Genomic DNA, 20,698 nt, shown 5'->3' with positions numbered 1-20,698 from the left:
ACTGTGAGAGAGTGATCGTAAAACGGCGTGCGGTTGAAATAACTAAACATTTGTGGGCATTCGTATCGCGATCGCAGCACTTGTTGCACGTGATGGTTGGCCGGCCACGCTGCTGAATTTTCCCGCGCGTTTCTGTCATACCATGCCGTACACGTTTGTTTCTGAGAATAACGAAATTTTGGGCGACATCTTGTGAACTGCTGCTTATTTACACGTTCTCAGGTGCATGTTAGTATGTTGGTGAGGTCAAGCTTACGTCTCAGATGTCTGTAACGACCGAAACGTTTACGCCTATTAGACTATTGCTCCGAATTCGCACGTTGTCGTATTTTTAGTAATGGAGTCCCGGCATAGGCTCCCGCATTTTGACTAGGGCGAAATGCGAAAACACCCGTGTACTTAGATTTGGGTGCACGTTAAGAACCCCCGGTGGTCCAAATTATTCCGGAGTCCCCTACTATGGCGTGCTTCATAATCTGATCGTGGTTTTGGCACGTAAAACACAATAATTTAATTAGTTTTTTAGTAATGGTGAATGCTTCTCTCTTTTGACTGTTAATTAGCCGTCGAGGTAGCTCAGTGGCTACGGTGTTGGGCTGCTGAGCACGAGGTCGTGGGATCGAATCCCGGCCACGGCAGTCGCATTCCGATGGGGGCGAAATGCTAAAACACCCGTGTAGTTAGATTTAGGTGCACGTTAAAGAACCCCAGGTGGTCTAAAATTCTGACGTCCCCCACTACGGCGTGCCTCACAATCAGATCGTGGTTTTGGCACGTAAAAACCCCATAATTTAATTTGACTGGTAATTAAATTTCTGTCGGGTGCGCGTTTTATCGCGTTTTGCTGGACCCAATAAAAGTTTTTTCACTCACTCACTCACTCTGTCAGGTGATTTACCGTCTATCCTAAGTTTCGTCTACCGTTTGAGTTTTCTTTGCATAATCGCGTTTGCAAGACCAATACAATCGCGGAAGTTGCAAATAACATAACTATATTGTAGACATTTGTATTTCAATGGCAGCACCTCGCACACAGGGCGTTTGACCAACCGTGCTGCTTCAGTTTTCTCGCATTTGCTATCATTAGGGCCAGCGTATGTGCTGACATGTGTGCGCGACGCGCTGGACAAGATTACGAGACTATTGCATCCCCATATTGTCATTGTATATTTACTGGAGTTATATAGTCGACAATCGCCTAATTTTGTTCTATTGCGATAGAAACTGTAGGAACACTCCTGTCGAAGTTCCGCTGATGCGAACGTGCGCTGCGGTGGGTTGTGGCTTCGTGGGCGCTGTTCCCGCGCAGCTTGGCGTCGAAGGTCCCGTAAATTTGTCTCTGGAAATGCATTGTGGCTGGAGGCAGCAAGAAGCGATCGCCTGTCGCTGCTGCCCCGCTTCGCGCCAGCGTGTTTACCCTCAGGGAGATGTGTTCATGCTTGGCTTTGCGCTCGACACTGTTCGTTAATTTAAGAAGGAAGCGAAGGTTTACTGTAATTTAAAGTGGCGATAACACGTACAGCTGCTTAATGTTAGCCGTTTGGTAATTCGCTGTCCCAATCGCTGCTTCGCTTTTCGGACGAAAGTATGCTATGCTGACGTAGTGACTAGAATTCCTTTTATTTTTGTACAGAGTTGAAATCATTACTTCTTTTCTGATAATTGTTCGCTCAACGAGTTTGTATTCAGCCACAAAGAAGCAAAGCTGCTGTTAGAACCAGCAGATTGCTGTTAAATGTGCAGGTTGTTAAGATAGCAATTTTCACAAACAGTTCTAACACGTTTTTATTGCATATTTTACATTAATGATGTGTTCCTTCCATCAGCCTGGTGTCACTTTGGGTCGACATCATTCTTTGTTGAGGATCAGCACAGAAACAAGCCCACGGAAATCTGCTTTCTTAGTACCTCTGATCTCAACAGTGTATTTTCGTGTCTGCGACCATTGGAACCGATCCTTCAGGATGACTAGTAAATTGTGTAGCGTACCCGTGATCTCTTCTGTTCTGCATTTGAAACTATGGACGAAAGGCTTCACCCAGCGTGTGGCGGCTTCTTTATGAGCCGATGTGCTTGTGAACTCTGGGTCAATGTTTGTATCTGTGACTGTTCAAGCAAGTCCACGGAAATGCCCCACTAAATTTCTTAGTACACGTGAACTGCAATGTAGTCGTCTTCGACCACTGAGCCAGCCTGCAGATGTTTAGTCGCCAAGATACCTGTGATCTTTTCAGAAGTATTTGTAACTGCTGCCATTAAAGAACAGCCATGCTCTGCCTCTGGTAACTTCCATCGAGGCTGTCTGATACCCGTGAATTTTAGTATGAAATGGTGTTTATGTGTGGCCACTGAAGCAAGCCCACACAAATCCTCTATTAGCTTTTCATATGGGTGAACTCATATAATGCATTTTTCTGTCTATGACTGCTGAAGCGAGCAGGCTGCAATCTTTTAGTTAATTGTGTAGTCGCCAAGGTACCTGTGACGGTTCAGCAATATTTGTCTGTGAACACGGAAAGGTCGCATTCAGATTCTGTTTACTTGCTTAGAGGCCTTCAAGCCTATGAACACATATGGCGAATTTGTGTTTGTGACCACTCAAGTGCAGCAATTGTCTTGTGACTCTAGTACCTGTGAAATCAGTTTGGTATTGTGTTGAAGCAAGTGTCTTGTAACTGCTTTCGTATCTGTGAACTCTCCAGTAATGTTCGCGTTTGCAACTGTTTAAGTGATCCTTTAGTAATTTTTTAATACCCAGTGTGTCTATAAAATATTTAGTATTTTTACTGCGTGCAACCACTCAAGGAGGCCTGCAGAAAGTGAAGTAGCTTCCGTCTTGGCTAAGACACCTCTGAACTTTCCAGCAAATATTGCATTTATGTGCCCGCGACCGTTGAAGTGAGCCAGCCCACAGTAGCCCTCCTACTAACTTCCTTTGTACCCCCCACCCTTGCATAGGGCTTTTAAAGTTCTTTTACTGGCCGAGGCGCATCTGCGAATTAGCTCAACTGAAATGGTCTTGTCACTACACACGAACGTGTCGATGTTTGCTCTAGTGACCTTTGCCAGAACTTGTTATGGATGCACAGCGCATTTGTTCTACACTCCAAGAGTTGCACCCTTTGGGGTGTAAATTTGCCACAGAATAACAATCATCTGTCTTGCTTGCATTTCCTTTCTTAAAATCCCTGCGCTCGTTACTTTCCTGTCGAGAATGCTCTGTCATGCTGATAATGCGCATGCCGTTCGTGACATGGAAGTACTGGGCTTGCAGCGTTAAAGAAAGGAAATGCAGGCAAGTCAGATGACGATTATTGTTCTGTGGAAAATATACACCCCAAAGGGTGCAACTGTTTTTAGAGTGTAAATGGATGATCATACAGCAGCTGTTTGTCTATATATGACCACTGAACTAGCCTCGAGTAATTTTGTTAATTGCCTGATGTAGTTGTGACATCTTAATTTAGCATACCTCGTGTTTGTGTATGTAACTACTGAATATGGCCTAGGGAAAGGCTCTGGCAACTTAAAGTGGCTAACATATCTAAACATTTCAGCAAATTTTTCATTGATGTGCCTGCGACCACGGAAGTGAGCCCACAGCGAGCCTCGTGATATGTTCATCCTGTTCCTGCATTTAGGCCGAATAATCATATTTTCGAAATAAAAATGTATTCATTCATAATTACTACGGCGCAAATAACGAAGACCAAGGGGAGACGCGGAACAACAGGACCTTGCGGTGACTATCAAGCGAAATTTTTTTATTGGAAGCAACCGCTTGATCAAGACGACAAGATTTTTGCAGAGCATGCTCACCATTATTACTGCTCTTGCGCTTGCTGGCCTTCCACAATTAATTTAAAAGTAAAAACAAAAAGAAAAGAATTTAGCAGGGCATTCGTTTAGACTCCGTCAGGAATTTTCGGACAGCGAAGCATGCATACCTGTGGCTGAATCCCAAAGTGGACGCTCCGAACGAAAGAATTGCAGGTTCTGTCAAGTCCAGGCCAATTCTTCGAAAAGGTATTTCCAACCATTTTTGTCTTACCGCAGTAAAGCGGTGACAAGATAGAAGAAAGTGGTGTAACGTCTCTTCCTCATTACAAAAAGAACAGAAGGGGGAGGGAACCAAACCCGACCTGTGTAAACAGAAATTCAGCGAGGGAATGCGGCAGCGTAATTTGGTGAGGCAGACCTCAAGCATCTTTGTGTCACAGGATTCGCTATGCCAGGGAAATGCCAGGTGCTTATACTCTGGAGAAGCAGTCAAATGTGGGTTTGATAAGGCTAATCTTATTGATCGCATCCGAAATCTTGCCACCGTGATCTGTGCTGTCACTGGTAGAATAGGAAGAACAGGGCCGGATAGTGATGCATTTGCAGGTGAATCAACAGTTTCATAAAAAAAAACTTATGGCCAGGCATCCAAATCAAATGAACACCTTGCACATGGGCAGGAACTAGTAGGTGGAAGAGTTTTAGCATGGGTGACTCATTAGTAGCGGTAAGACAAGAGCATACAGAAAGGGAGTCATTCAGAATGGCAGCCGTTGTAATCATTGGGTCTAATTTACGTGAAGCTAGGATTACTGCTAACAACTCGGCCAGAAAAATAGGCACAACATCAGGCAATCTTAAAAGAAAAATACCAGTCGAGTGCAAGACAAAATATTCAAATGCCAGCTTTTTCCTTGCACTGTGAGACATCTGTTGCAATGATAATGTTTGTTTCTAGGGTGCTTAGGTGGTCTTGCAACATGGCGTTTAAGATGCCGTAAGGAGTAGTTTCGCGTGGTTTGGGAAAATGTCATCGAACGTGATCTCTGGGTAATTTGAATGCGTATTGTTATGAAGCACCTCGCGAATTTGCACATTTAGTGGTTCAAGTAATGTTTGCACAAATATAATCTGTGGTCTATGAAACCTGGGCCAATTAATAGGAAAAATATTTCTGGATCAGAGAGGAAAATAATTTGAAGACGGTTTAATGGGGACTCATATAGCCTCAAGAAAGTCTGAATGGTCAGAAGGTGAAATCGGCATAATATGGGTGGGATTCTTGCCTCCAGGTATAATACGGCATTCGAAACGTATTTTGGGAGGCCTAAGCACAGACGTAGCGCCTCTCATTCCTACAAAACTAGCGGCCGAAGCTTGTATGCTGGAACACCCGAGAATAAAACGCATCCAAATTCTAACACCGGACGAACATACATCTTATATACCATCAAGAGGGATTTTCTTCGCATACCTGTTCTTCGATTGCTCAACTTGCGCAAAATGCCCATTGAACGAGCTCCTTTTGTCGTAATATAATCAACATGCGGCCGCCAGTTAAGATTTCCGTTGTAAATAGCTCCAATGTATTTTAGTGACTGTACTTATGGGATATCTTCGACATGATAGTTAAGCGATATGTATACTGGGTCTTTAACGGGAAGAACAACGATAGCACACTTATTAGCATTCAGGTTTAAGTGTAAGCTATCGAGCCAGCCTTCCACTTCCCTTAGATACGACTGCAGTATTTCGTAAAGAGAGTATATGTCGCTAGCCATACCAAAGAAGGCAATGCCATCAGCATAAACGTATGTACTGACACCTGGGTGAACGGGGATTTTGCTCAGTAAAATATTAAATAATACTGGTGAAAGTACCGATCTCTGAGGCACACCTCTTGTTTGCTTATGTTTATTAGAACAATAGCCGCTTCGAAAACAATAGAACTCCCTGTCTTTTGAAAATTCATGCACCCATGCTACAATATTGCTACGGGATAGTATTTCCAATGACGAAGAGCCGAGCAGTAAGAAGACGACGACGACGATTAGAAGCTAGCGCGAGCTCTAGCCTCTTGGCCAAGCGCAGCGTATTTTCTTGTAAATATACATGAACATAGCTTTTCGTCTGCGTCTTCCTACGTAACCTATCTAGTGGAGGTCTACGTTCCCTGTACCTCGTCACGGAGCTTCGCAGTGGACGGTACGCCGAGCCTTCCTTCATGGCTCCCGGTGACGACAACCCGACTCCGCCGGCTCCGACACCTGCTGCCACCTCGACGACCTACATCACTCTCCCCGCTCCCCGTGATCCTGGCGTATTCTCGGGCAAAGATGGGGAAGACGTCGATGACTAGATCAGCCTGTATGAGCACGTCAGCCGCAATAACCGGTGGGACCCTACTATTATGCTCGCCAACGTAGTCTTTTACCTCGGTGGCACACCTAGAGTTTGGTATCGCACGCACGAAGATGAGCTCACCAGTTGGAATTCACTTAAGGCACAGCTTCGAGACTTGTTCGGCAACCCCTACGGTCACCAACTTGCCGCGCAGAAGGCGCTTTCCGGCCGTGTGCAGACGTCGACAGAGCCCTATGTCACGTACATTCAGGACGTCTTGGCTCTGTGCCGCAAAGTTGACACCCACATGACTGAGTCCGACAAGGTTGCCCACATCCTCAAAGGCATTGCCGATGACGCCTTCAATTTGCTCGTTTGCAACAACGTAGCGACGGTGGATGCTGTTATAAAAGAGTGCCGCCGCCTGGAACTCGCTAAAAGCCGACGTATTGACCAGCATTTTGCCCGTCTGCCCAACACCCCAGCGACATCTTCCTGTGCCGACACTCCTCGTCCCAACAACACTGCCGATGTTACCAGGATCGTCGGGCGTGAGATCGAGGCCGCCTATCCGGCTGCCTTCGACTCCAGTCCCACCAGCACATCTGCAGTCACGGTCTCACTGATCCAGGCAGTTGTCCGCCAAGAGTGCGAAAACATGCGTCTTCACACCATCTGCTCGGCCCATCGTCCTGATACCCGCCCGGCTTCTTCGATTCCGCCCCGTCCCGCATCTTCTTACCCACCACGTTCCCGCAACCCATCTGAATGGCGCACTGCTGACGACAAGCCCGTTTGTTTCCACTGCCATCGAATCGGGCACATTTCTCGGCACTGTCGCAGTCGCAGAAGTTCCGTGACCCGGCCTACTTATACTGCCTACTCTCGCCGCCCAGGTGGCCCTTCTCGTCCCTATGCCGCACGCTCCGATAACGCCACCGCTGATTCTCCTGCATCGAACCGCTCCTATTCTCGTTCGTCTTCGCCCCAACAACGACAATCTCGCTCTCCCCAGCCCCGTCGCTCCTATTCGCCGACTCCCTTCGGACGTCTCCCTTATAGCCTGGAAAGTAATGTAACCGGTTCGTTAAAAGTGCATGTTCAATGCAGTCATATGCTTCACATATATCTAAGGTAACTAGAGCCGCGTATTGTTTTTTCTGTCTGGCAATGTTAATGCGACTTTCAAGGTCTACATGCGCGTGCCACATTGAATAGCCAGATCGAAATCCAATTTGACACGGACTCGACAATCGATTGTCGTTAAAGAACTCTATTATATGTGCGAGAAGCACTCTTTCAATAGGTTTCACTATGTTTGATGTCAACGCAATTGGTCTGATGTTGTCGATAGTATACCCTGCCCCTTGTTCTTTAAGTAACGGAATAGCTTTTTTCGATCTTCCATTCTGGTGGAGTCCATGCATTACTAACAGAGTAGTTTAGCAACTTCAGAAGCTCACGTGGAGCTTCTTGAAAGAAAATCTTTAACATTGCATTTCTTATGCCGTCCGGTCCAGGCGCTGTAGTTGGCAGCTGTAACATAACCTTTGCGACTTCCGAATAGGATATCACCTTGTAGCCCGAGAATGCAGGAGAAAAAACAGAAGTTTGAAGGCGCGTTGCGAACCGGCTCTCCAGTCCTTTAGCCAGTAGTTTTAAGGACTCCTGCATTTCCTGTGAGGTATAGACGATTGAGTCTACATTAATGCTCAGTGGGAGTTTGTTTCTAAAACGAAGGTAATTAAATAAAGCACGTTTGTTTTTGGATTTAGATAGATAATCAAAATGGTTTTTATCGTACTAATCTTTTGCATGTTTAATAGTACGTTTGAAGGTTGCCGAAATAAATTGATAATCTTTCCAATTTTGTGGGCTCTGATTATGTAGAATTTTCCAAGCAGCTTTCCTTCTTCTATAAACTCGTGTGCACTCGCTGTTCCACCAGGGACTAGATGAGGAACGCTTAGCTGTCTGAATTACAAATTCAGACTTTTGTCGGGATATCTGTAACGCTGAACAAATAAAATATTCAAGCCAATGTCTTCATCATTACGATTAGTTAGTGACGCAACGGTGGACCGCAAGCAGTCTTTAAGTTTCTTGCAATTCACAAATATTCTGCCTTGTCGTTCAACTGATGTTAAAGGGCATGCAATTTCAAAGTATACCGGGAGATGATCACTCTTTATACAGAAATAAATCGTTGTCCAACATGTCACAGCGACACTTGTGCTAGAAAACGTCAAATCTTACACTGAGCGAGATTGTCCGCGGACAAATGTAGGTCGCCTGATATTAAGGCATGAAGATATTTATCTATGGTCCAGTTCCACAGACGTGTCCCACGTGAATCTGTTTTGTAACCCCATGACACGTGATGCAAGTTGAAGTCACCAGTAAGAATGACTTCATTTTTGCAGCTGGCAAGCGCACTATCCAATTGGTATGTACTGTGCACGCCCGTAGGGAAATAAGCATCAATAATAGAAATGGAACGGTAGCCTGAGATGCTAAGGTGCACTGCCAAAACTTTAAATTCCAGAGACATTAACTTGAAAGCTATTTTCGCCTTATGACAGAATTTAGATAACAACAAAATCATTAAACCACCTCCTAGTGAAATGCGATCTAATCGAAAAGATCGAAAATCTTTAAAATGAAAATTTTTCTCAGGAGTAAGCCATGTTTCTTGTAAGATTATGACGTCAGGATTAAGATGAATTGTTAAGCAATATAAGTCTGTTGAAGCAGAAAACAAGGAACGACAGTTCCACTGTAGCACTTTTAAAGAAGCTATGGTGATGATCTAATTGATATAGTTACTTCAGCGACTACCATCGCAATAGAACTTTCTTGGATGCCAGAATGAGGAATTGGATTACCCTTCTTGTTTTTGGTATATGGACAAGAAGCAGTTACTGGAGACCCAGTTCGCTTTTGCGGCCTAGTTTCGTGACCTGTTTCCATCTCGACCTGCGAGTCTGACTGACGCGAAGAACAAGGATCGAATCCAAGAAATGTCGGGTCCGATGTGGTACTCGGCACTAGGACTGAACTGGCTACCTGCTCTGCAGCACAAGCAATCGATTTGGTGATTGGTGTTGCAGCTGTTTGCAATAGCTGTGTCATCTGCGCAGTAAACACTTGGGAAAGACAATCGGTAACACTTGTGACAATATGTTGCATAGCCTTTGTCAATGCTTTTTCTACGGCCGATTCAATGAGTTTCGACAAGTTGTCTTCCTGTAAAGTAGATTGCCTCGCAGTGACGCCAGCGTATCCAAAGGCTCTTTCCTTGACGACTGCAATAGCTTCTCGCCGCGAACATCGTCGCTTGTCAATTACCTCGAGTACCTGTATTTCGTTAGCTCTAGCCGAGTAGTTTCCATAGTCAGCCTCATGGTTTCCTCCACATAGGCAGCACGTTTCGGCTTCAGCTGTGCACTCATTGGAAGAATGATCACCTCAGGTGCGACAGCGTCCATTTGATTTGCAGCCTCCTGCACTATGGCCAAAACGCCAACAGTTCCGACACTGAAGTGGACGGGAAGCGAGAGGTTCCACTCTAAAAATAACTGGCCACACTTTCAGTTCAGAAGGGCAGGACATGCCAGCAAACGTAGCAATAACTGATTTTGTGGCAACTTTTTCCCCGTTTACCAGTCGGTTACACCGGTATACAGCTATGACGCGAGCATCAGACAGTTTCTCCAGTCTCAGTTGGGCTCAATCGAGAGTCTACGCCCCGGACAATGCCTTTAGTGCATGCTAGATGAGGAGAAATAAACGCACTCGCCGGGACAGATGCGAAAGTCACTTTAGGAGGTCTGCAACACAGGCCGAATCTGATGACCTACAGACTATCCCACCTCTTCCAAATTGCCGGACATCGCTTATCATCTGGAAATGACGCGTCATGGCCTGGAGCTCGGTCTGAACAGCTTGTGGGTTGTTCAGCCGGATGAATCCACCGTTCGAGGGTACCAGCGCGACAGAGATGCTGCTAACACCGCTGTGGAAGAAAGATTGCAAAGGCAAATCATCAGGAGAAAGGGAGGCTGACCAAGGACTGGGCTATTGCCCAGGAGAGTTTTTAGACATCAGCGTCGCTTCAATCGCGGATAAGTCCTACAAAAATAAGTAAGATACCTAGGTCAGATCCACCCAAAACTCAGCCAAACCACCAAGTGAGTTCCAGCTTGGGCACACCGGAACGGAGATCGAACCCTGACAGTCCTTCAACCACCTTCGAGCTTTGTCACCTAGTCGGTGCATGATGATGATGATGATGATGATGTCCTTGATGAGTTTGGCGCTTACCCAATCGCGGGGATTGGCCATGAGTCGGGCAGACTTTGCTTATGTGTTCAAAAAATGGAGGTAAAAATCTATAATTTTGTTACATGAATTTAGGCGAGGAAAAATCGAAGTTGTTCAGTAGACTGCCATGCTATGAAGAGGAAAAAAACAATTATCTATAATATATAAATGAGGCAATAGAGGAGGTATGAAAATAATAATACGGTCATCCATGAAATCGGTTTGATTCAATAATAAATTTTTCTACGGCGAAGCACGCATTCCTGTGTGAGTGCAGGCCTGTGGAGCGCATTCCTGTGGAGTGCATACCTGTGCAGGCCAAGCTGTCGCACTGTAATTTCTAATGTCATTTTCCTCATGGAGGAGAAACGCCGGCATTCCAGTAAGTACTGCTCAATCGTCTCTAATGCATTGCAAAAATTGCACAATGGGCATACTGCCAGACCAGATCGGTGCATGTAATAATTTAGAAATGGGACTCGACAACGTAGTCTCGTTAATGTAACTCCCGTTTGTCTTGTTTTGAAATACTTCCTGCTCCTAGGGAATTGTAAGTGGCGTGGTTCCAAGAATGATTTAGGGTTTGATCGTGATGTTAAAAGGATGTATCTTCTGAACCTGGCGGACGTGATAAAACCCATCGTTGGAAGAAGAAAAAGCACTGGGCCGCTGATAGAAGCCTTGGCCAAGCAGTCTGCCACCTCATTCAAATATATGCCTTTGTGCCCAGGTACCCATATTAATCGTAAACTTCTCAACTGACTTGGAGCCAGTGAGTACAAAGTTTTCAATATGTGCGACTCGCCGGAAGCAGTAAGTGAGGTGCACAGCGACAAAGAATCTGGGATTATTACCGCGGTTGTCCTGGAAGATTGTAGCTTTCGTAAAGCCAGGACAACAGCTAGGAATTCCGCTAGGTATGTTGGAGTGAAATCGGGAAGCCGAATAGAAAAAGACCAGTCCAATGATGATGAAAAAATTCCAACTCCTGCCTTTTCTTCACTCTGCGAAGCATCCGTTGCTCCTAATTACGTTAGTGTGGAGTTGATTCAAGTGATCCTGGAGTAAGCCGTTAAGAGTATGCGAGGGAAGCTGCTTTGCATCATTTGGGTATAGGTCATCATAAGCAATAACTAGTGAATTTGAGATGCTGTTTTTCATGATTATATCATTTATATTTATGTCCACGGATTCAATAACGATTGCGATACAATGACTTGTAGCGTGTGAAACCGCGGCCATCTGACTCCAAAAAATTGGACTCGTTGTTTGATGAAGATGGACTGGGATCTTCTTAGTGGGGATTCATAGAGCCTTGTAAATGTTTGAAGGGTAAGTATTTTAAATATCATTTCAAGGGAAGGTAATCGTGATTCCTTGTGGAGCACAGCGTTGGCTACAAACTTTGGTAGCCGCAGACATAAGCGAAGCGCTTCCCGTTCCAGCAAAACTAGTGGGCGTAGCTTGTAAGCCGCGGCGCCGGAGAATAACACACAGCCGAACTCTAGTATAGGTCGGATGTACATGCGGTAAATCATTATGAGCGTGTCTCTGCGCATGCCCCATCGATAATTGCTTATCCTTCGTAATATCCCCATTGCATGAGAAGCTCTTGAAGTTATATGTTCAATATGCTGACGCCAATCAAAATTTCCATCATACACAATTCCAAGGTACTTGACCTTTTCCACTTGTGGGATAGTGGAATGACGGTATGAAAGGGATATAGTAACTGGGTCTTGTACGGGAAAGACAAGAACGGCACTCTTATTTACATTAAGGGACAAGCGAATACTGTCCAGCCACGCTTCTAGCTCGCATAAGTGTTCCTGTAAACATTCGTACAGTGACTGAATATCACTTGCTGATGCAAAAAACGCTATATCGTCAGCGTAAACGTACGTGCTTGCATTTTGATGATAAGGAATGGAGCTGAGTAGGATGTTAAACAACAGCGGAGACAAAACTGAGCCTTGAGGAACCCCGCGTGTTTGTCTGAATTTTCCCGATGAAATTCCGCTTTGTGTACAGTAAAACTCCCTGCCCTGCAAGAACTCTGTAGTCCATGTCACGAAGTAGTCTGGCAATCCAATATCCTGCATTCTCTTTATTAATAAAGGGTATTCCACACTATCGTATGCTTTAGAAATGTCTAATGTGACTAGGGCAGCATATTATTTTTGGTAACGAGCCAACTGAATTCGGCTTTCTGGGTTGATATGTGCGCACCAAATGGACATCCCTGGTCTAAATCCAATTTGGCAGGGGCTCAATAATTCTCTTGTGGTCAAAAACTTGACCATACGTCCGTTTAATAATCTCGCTATTAATTTTACGAAATTTGATGCTAGAGAAATAGGCCGAATATTGTCTAGGACATACCCTTTGGTTTGGTCTTTCAGCAGAGGAATCACCTTCGCAGTTCTCCACACAGGAAGGAACCATGCATATTGTACTCAGAAATTTACGGTATCTAACAAGCCGTTAGGAGCGACTTCAAAGAGAAGATGGTCCCGTCGTTTCGTGCTTCCCCTTCGTCGTCGTTGTCTGCGCTGTAGGAATTACGAAGAAATACCTTCTAGCCCAATTCACCATTCTCCTGAAGCTTATTTCTTGCTGATGGCGGGGCGCTGCTTGTAAGCTATTAGCGGCGAGAATTAGGAGTGGTGCCCTCTCGCGAGTGACGTCACGGCCAGGACGCCGCTCGCTCCGGCTCGCTCGGCTCCCGCGCGCGCTCGTTCCCTTCGTGTATGCTTCGGGTACGGGTGGCTAGAGCCGTACGTATTGAAGAATACGTCGGCTTCTTTCAGCTGCCATGCCTTAACCACAGTTTCTTCTTCAAAAGCGCGTGAGTCGAGAAACTTTGCGGCTTGGATATCGCAAGCTATGTAACGTTAAAGGGGTCTACTGGTTTTGCAATGCACATATTCACCGTGTCTATCCGTGAATTTTGCGTAAAAAGAATGTCTGCAAATTCAACACGAGAAGTTGTGTGTGATGCCTCGCTAAACATTTAACATTCCCTTAGTATTTAGCTATGAGAGACATTGCATTTTACATGGAAGAAAAATCTTGGAGTGAGCATGTTATCCGATGTTAGAAAGACACTACCCAGCGAAGCTGTCATAATGATTCTTATTACTCTGGTGTGTTGTTATATTCAAATATGGCCATTCATTGATGCTTTAAAAAATAGGCGCGCATTTCTTATGAAAAAGTTTGCTGCTACTTTCATCCTCCTCTGAAACAGGCCTCCAAAAAACGAATTGCTCATGGCTGCTAACACGACGGCACGTCATGTAGAGTATTTACATAGTTAATTCACAAACACCATAGTAGCAATCACCTTAGAGAAAAGTTTCGTTGTTAAGATCGAAAGCCAATCAATTGAAAGTGATGAAATGTTTCATAGTGGCCCTCAGTAGCCTTTATCGACAATACGGCACACCCCTGATCACGTAACGGTAGCAATCGACTGTCGGTATGGCGATGGCACGCTATGCTATGTTCGCGAAACCCATCAGTGCACTACAACTTCGAATTGAAACCATAAAGCATTTTTTTACAGCGCCAACTGGAATGGCTACAGTATTCTCGAGCTACTACAGGGCAGCTTAGATTACCTAGAAAAGGAAAATTCAAGCACCTTCTGTCTCACCATGTCTCGATTCAGCGTTCTTTAATTATACAAACGGATGACTATTCGCTTCGTCGGTACATAAAAGAGAACCTTGCCCAAGTGCAGGCTAAATAAAGTTTGCTCCAATCCAATCGCAAACATTGATAAAGAAAGCACCACAAGCCTTGCATATACTTTCACTTGATTTCTGACCCTCCAGCGGGGAATTTCGATATCTTCAATATGTCCCATACTACTAATGATTGACGCTTCGACTTCTTTCTGGCTGCAGCCATGCGGTCCAACAGGCATACTTCACTAAAACAATTGGGCCGAGCAGCCTGTGCCAGTTCGCCAAACAGATTCGTCATGTATATTCCTCAAGCAACAAGCACCAGTAAATTTCTCAAGTGAGTTGAACATGTATCACGGAAAAGGAAATATATATTGGTACATTCCTATTTGTATTCTGTAAATAGCTGTAAGCCTTCATTAACCTTACTTCAAATTTCCACCGCTTAAAGTAAACACGGGAAGAACCATCTAATGTTGACAAGCAGTTAAAGAAGTAAGTGGTGATTGCAGAATCTAAACTCCAGTATTAGTTAAGTCCCCGTGTTGCTGCCGAGCGTTTCTGTGAAGAAATGCAAAAATTCAATATTATACCATGAACTACTCGTCGTGAGCAAACCTGTTTTAGCGGATTAAAATCAACGTAACTGTTGTAGAAGTCATATATAGCCAGTGTTTGTGACATACGTGTTGCACCGCAGCAGGTATGGTATCGTAACTGGATTCCTGTATGCTATGTTTTGGCGATTGTCCATCCGCGCATGAAAAAATCGCAAAGGGCTGGTCTGCGCTCCTTCGGCTGGCACTGTAGCGTTGGCTTTGAGAGCTGCATTGTTGTCTCAGAGATTATCTCTTTGAATAAATGTTCGCAAAGGAAGACGTCGTAAAATATATATTTGAGACGACCACCATAAGTATACAAGCAGAAAACGAGGGCGAACAAACGAAGACACCGCAGAAAGCGCCCGGACAACGCTCGAACTGTAGCAGACGACAGGCGCGAGTCCTTGCCCTGACGTCACGCGAGTGGCGCTCGCAGCGCCCCTGTAGTTCGTACTCGAGGCTAATATTGCGCGATCCGCAACATATGTTTGCAAACAGTTTATTCACCCTTGTAGTGGTGGCATATATGACAATGGTTATTTATTATGACAGACATTGGGAGGGGAGGGGGGTAACGCAAGACACATTATTGGGCAAATTTGACGCGTAGTGCCACACGAATGGACACTGTTGAAACTCAAAAGCGTCCTATATAGTGTGTGCAGAGCCGGAGTAGCGTCCCCCACTGGCAAAAGTATTCTCCACTCCAAAGCATGCATTGCGACAGAGGTCAAAATATTTCATTAGCACTCTTACTGGAGCTGGGAAACTCTTACAAAATAGTTATGTTAGGTAACTTCTTGTAAAGGCTGTATACATGGCACCTTTCAATGTACTGTTAATGAAAAGTGATCGATCAGAACGATGTCTAGACGAATGCGACGCTAGCATGTACTGGGTATCCGAGAGGCACCTGTGCAGCGAGAAAAAAAAGTGTGATCATAATTGCGACCAACATCACAATTTCACGTGCGATATGATGGCGCAAGACCTGTAGTTCGGTGGGTAACATCCGTGGGGTGCACTCAAAGATCGCGTGTGCGAGAACTATCTTCGCGCACTGCATGAGCTATAGACAGCCATTACTCAGCAAATTGCACAGATAACTCCAGCAGCCCACCACCGAGTGTTTAACAATAGGAGCGTCGCGTGCAGACATGTCTTTGAGCCAGTTGTGGACATTTACAGCACCTCCTGCAATGATCACTGCACTGTCGTAAGCTAAAGCTTCAAAATTTTAAGACCATCGTTGCTACTGGGCAGTTACTTTTCGGGCACCCAGTGGTACCCCGCTTGACGGCAGCATGCGGAAGTCAGAATTCCATAAATTTCGAAAGGAACCCGCGCCGTCCTTCCGGTTCGCTCCACAACAAACGCTGGGTGCAGTACACGCAGAAGCAGACACAGGAGCCTGTGCGTTGCACGGAGAAAAGGTGCGGAGAGGCGCTGTGGGAAGTCGCTGCGGGTATTTCCAGCAACTTGGTCAGCTTTTATACGCTGCCTGCTGTGACACACTGCTATACTACGCTATGCCGCAGCAGCAAAACATTGTGGCTCAACCTATAGAACAGCCCGAGCTCTGTCTGTCTTCTTTATAGTGGGTAGTTGATGCCACTGGTGGGTTAGCGCACAGTATGGACATTAAAATGCTGGCAAAAGCTGCCCGCCGAGCATTTTGTTCAATAGCGATTGCGGGGGCTTGTGGTCAGGGGAGTTGCACAACTGTAGGACAATCAGGCGGTCGACGAGAGTGGCACTTCGGGAAGTGACCGTCAGCCCTTAGTCCACTTCAGCACTGCGCGTTTGACTGGCCAAAGACAACATTAATTATTCCCGCTGGACGGAATCGCATTCTATTTAGCGTTCTTTACATAGTCTCGTTTTATGGCCGATTGATTATTCGCGGGACAATAAACCCGTACCGAGAAATCTGCGCGCGAACATTCCTCACTACAATTACCAATGAATACCTCACGACGCGACGTCTCATTCTTTTTTATTATAATGCGCCAAAACTTGGTGCAATGCATAGTACAGAAGGGCGCAGAGTTTGCCTAGCGTGGCAAAATACCTCGAAACCTGCTGGATGACAGCGCAATATATTTATGAAGGAAGCGTTGGCAGTGTTCTGTGAATGCAAAATCTTAAGTGATAACTACTACCAAGCCAAATAGCCGTGCGTCCACTATTCTTGGTTTTTGATCTAAAACGGCAAAAAAAAAGAACTGTAGCAGTCCGTTTTCTTTCTTGTGCACCACTGCGATGGGTTTCCGTTAGGATCGGTACCTCAGTTGTTTATGCGTGTTTAACATACTGCAGTGAAAAAATGCATGTGAACGTTGCAACGACCCTGATTTTGCACTTACCCGAGAGGCAATAAACCGAATCTGGTGCCAGTATACTATATGTAATCATGCGAAGAAAGAATAAAGAGTCCCTCGGAAATCGGATATTTGCACAATATTCATCCTGTGGGTGTGCACAGGACATCCCAAAAGAGCATTTTTTGTGTGTGTACGACTCTGGGACGTCCGAATATCCGGTCTAACCCGTTAACAACCTAAGCCAACCGAATAACAACCTAAGCCGTTATGCTTTAGGCTTCAGCGAGCGTCTGCAGAACATCAGGTTGGCATGTGTGCATGTGCTATGGACGTCCGAGTGTCCAGTGATCGTTTATGGATGCCCGGTGGACATTCAAGGCCCAATGGGATGTGGTGTGGCCCACGAAAGCCTGAATCGTCCAGCAAGTGGAATCCAGCAAGTCCAGCCTTCTAAGGCGCTGGAAACAGAATGGAAAGCTAGTCCGTCGCGAACAGCAACAGATCCTCGAGACGGCAGATCCATTACAATGTTTAAGGGGATGACGGTGATTGCTCCACGATTACCGAGGTGGGCCGTCGGGCATCGAACTGCGATCAAAGTCCAGTGCCTGATGAAACAAACTGCTTCATAGCTTCTAAGGTATCCCGGCGGACACAAGCTTCACTGTGCGTCTCAGTGCACCCATCAGGAAACCTCTCAGCAGTCTGACCTACGAAATAACTTTGAGTCTGAAGACGTACTGTCGAGGACACATGAGCTGACCATCCATTGCATTCCGATTTTGCGAGAGCGGAAGGTTTAGCTGCCCTACGCCATATTTAGGTCAACGACACTCTTCGGCGGGTAACACGTGACTGGAGTATATATATGTCACCATGCGCACAAGTCGCGCGCTTTGGCCCGTGTCATTTGTTGCATCACGTCTATGCCAGTTCTTAGCAAGCAAGAGTTAAAAACACTGCCGAAATCTATGCGGATAAACGCGATGCTAAGTTTTTGCGTCGACTGACGTTTTTTTATGCGGTCGCTTAGATTACTGTAATTATCTCCTGAGATTTTGGCTAAATAAAATATTTTGGTTACATATTAATTTTAGTTCGAGGCCATCGTGCATATCAGCAAATTCAACTGTTTGCACCCCGTATCCTTTAGTCGCTTTGAACAGATCACGGCAAAGTGAAAATTGCACCGCGGCAGGTAGTATATAGCAGGTAGTAACCTCCTATATGAGACGTGTACTTAACTTTATCGGGCGGCCACATTTCACCGCTGTTAGGGTTGGCGTCTGGCACCACGTGCAGAAAGGAATTTCATCCGACCATCTTCGTCAAAATGAGGTGCGACTTCTGCGATGGTTGGCGTCCCGCACCACGTGCAGAAAGGACTTTCTCTCACGCGATCTTGTTCGTCGAAATGAGGCGTAACTTCTCCTGCGATGGTTGGCGTCCCGCACTATGTGCAGAAATAACTTTTTCTCACCCGAACTTCTTCCACCAGGCCTCGTCGAAATGAAGCGTGACTTCCTAATTGGCCATGACCATTTCGAGTGTCTGCCGGTCTGGCGGATGCCCCGCAGTGTACAGGCCTCTTTTGTCTGTGTGTGTGTGCGAGTTTGAGAGACCCTTTTCTCGAACAAACTTCAGAACTTCCACGAACCCGCAATGCGCAGAAGAGACGGACAGGCGTCTACGATTCCAGGAGGCGGGACGTCTTCTTCTTTCAGCAGGCTCGGTATAACCAGAGAAGGAGGGGCCCTCTTTCTGTGCCGGTCACGTGACGTCGACGGAAGCAAGATCCCTCCCACGATTGTAGAGAGCCTATTTAAGGGGCTCCGAAATGTACTTTTGGTCACTTCATGCTCTTCTCATTTTCTTTCACCAACTTTTGAATAAACCGTGCAAGTTTCGCACTAGAAATCGCCTCGCCCTTGCTTGGTCGCCATGGTCTACCGGATGCCTGCAGCCCGCCGACAACGCCACGCTACCCAACAAGCAACGTCGGTCGAGTTTCGATAGGCACGCGTCGCTACTTCTCGGCAGCAGTACGATACGCTACCCTGGAGTACGCAACACCGCCTAACAAATGTTATCGCACAGCGCAGGACGCGCCTGCATGTATCGGAAGTTTCTGGAATGTTATCGATGGTTCCATCTGATGTCTGTCACCAAACCTTGTGTAATCTGGTTGCATGTATGCGCGACGCGAATAGTGTAGAACTTTGTGGAAGGCACGCGGGTCCCAGTGATTACTCTGGAACATTCGACGACTGATGTATAAAAGCCGACGTTCTGGACCCGCTGATCAGATTTTCGACGATCACCGACTGTGTTCGCCGTTTTCGTTGAGCATTGGGTGCAGCCTGTTTTTTCTGGGCACAGGTTCGCCCAATAAAGTTAGTTTGGCTATTAAAAGTTTTGTTGATGTTTCCTCAGCCGTCACTACCACGTGAAAAATTGGAGGACGCTTAAGCTTCGCCTTCAAGAGTGGAACGCGATAGCGTTCCCGTCGACCCGCCAATGGGTGTAAGACAATGGGCTACAGGGCAGCCATCACTTACGAGGCGCCCCGCATCAGACGCGGTGAGCGTCGAGCCATATGGTCGAGCAACGCGGCGTTCGGCGCAGCAACGAAACGTGCGCCTGAGCAAGCGGAGCGAACCAAAGAACTCGGTATCCCGGAGGGGGAAATGATGCACGCCAGCCAAACGCCGTGATCGGCACGGGCAGAGAGATAGAGAGATAGTGATCTAAAGAAAGGAAGGACGCTTGATTCTACAGAGGGAGCAAGGCGAAGCGTTGTCAGGGGAGAGAGTCCGAGCCGCGACAGCTCCAATGCGCGCGTGGCGCGCCATCTGTCGGGGCAGCGCCGTACATGGAGAGGAGGGGGTCTTCTGTGTTTGCTGCAAGATGGCTCTCCGTGTGCGGAAAGCGCAGAAGAAATGCAGCGAAACGCACTTCGCTACTCGTGTAATTGCGACTTCTGTAAGTTACATGTTCATAGTTACCGATATACACCACAGTATAACTTTCCACGGCTCGTTTCGAAGGCAACACCGCATTCACTAGAGGCGCGTTTGTACCTTTTGGAAGCATCGAAATCGTGGCTGAGTGGTAGCGTCTCCGTCTCACACTCCGGAGACCCTGGTTCGATTCCCACCCAGCCAATCTTGGAAGTTGCTTTTTATTTATGGAGTGCCTGCCGTGATTTATCGCTCACGGTGAACGCCGCAAAACGCCGACACCGACGCCGACACCCGACGCCGACACCGACACCGACGCCGACGACACCGGCTTTTCTGCGACACGAGCTCCTTAACGCTATCGCGTTAAAATATAGCGCCGCGATAGCAGCGCGTGCACTGCAGTAATTAAAGCGGAGGCAATCAGGCTTGCTTCAAAAGGTATGTGCGTACAGTTTTCGAACGTGGAACGACATTTTCGTGCCAACAACTGGCGACCGAATGTGTTCGAGACATATGCAGCGCATGCAGCCTTTGAGCTTCTGTTGTAGATAGTCAAGTTGAAAGAGAAACTTGAGTAATCGTCACCGTAAAGGCATCATTGGTATTATTATCTAATCACGTTCGAAATGTGCGCCGATAAAAAAAATAAGAAAGACGTGAATTCCAACACT

The sequence above is a fragment of the Dermacentor albipictus genome, chromosome 1 (assembly GCF_038994185.2).
Source record: "Dermacentor albipictus isolate Rhodes 1998 colony chromosome 1, USDA_Dalb.pri_finalv2, whole genome shotgun sequence".
NCBI lineage: Eukaryota > Metazoa > Arthropoda > Arachnida > Ixodida > Ixodidae > Dermacentor > Dermacentor albipictus.
Note: the sequence above shows the minus strand (reverse complement) of the source record.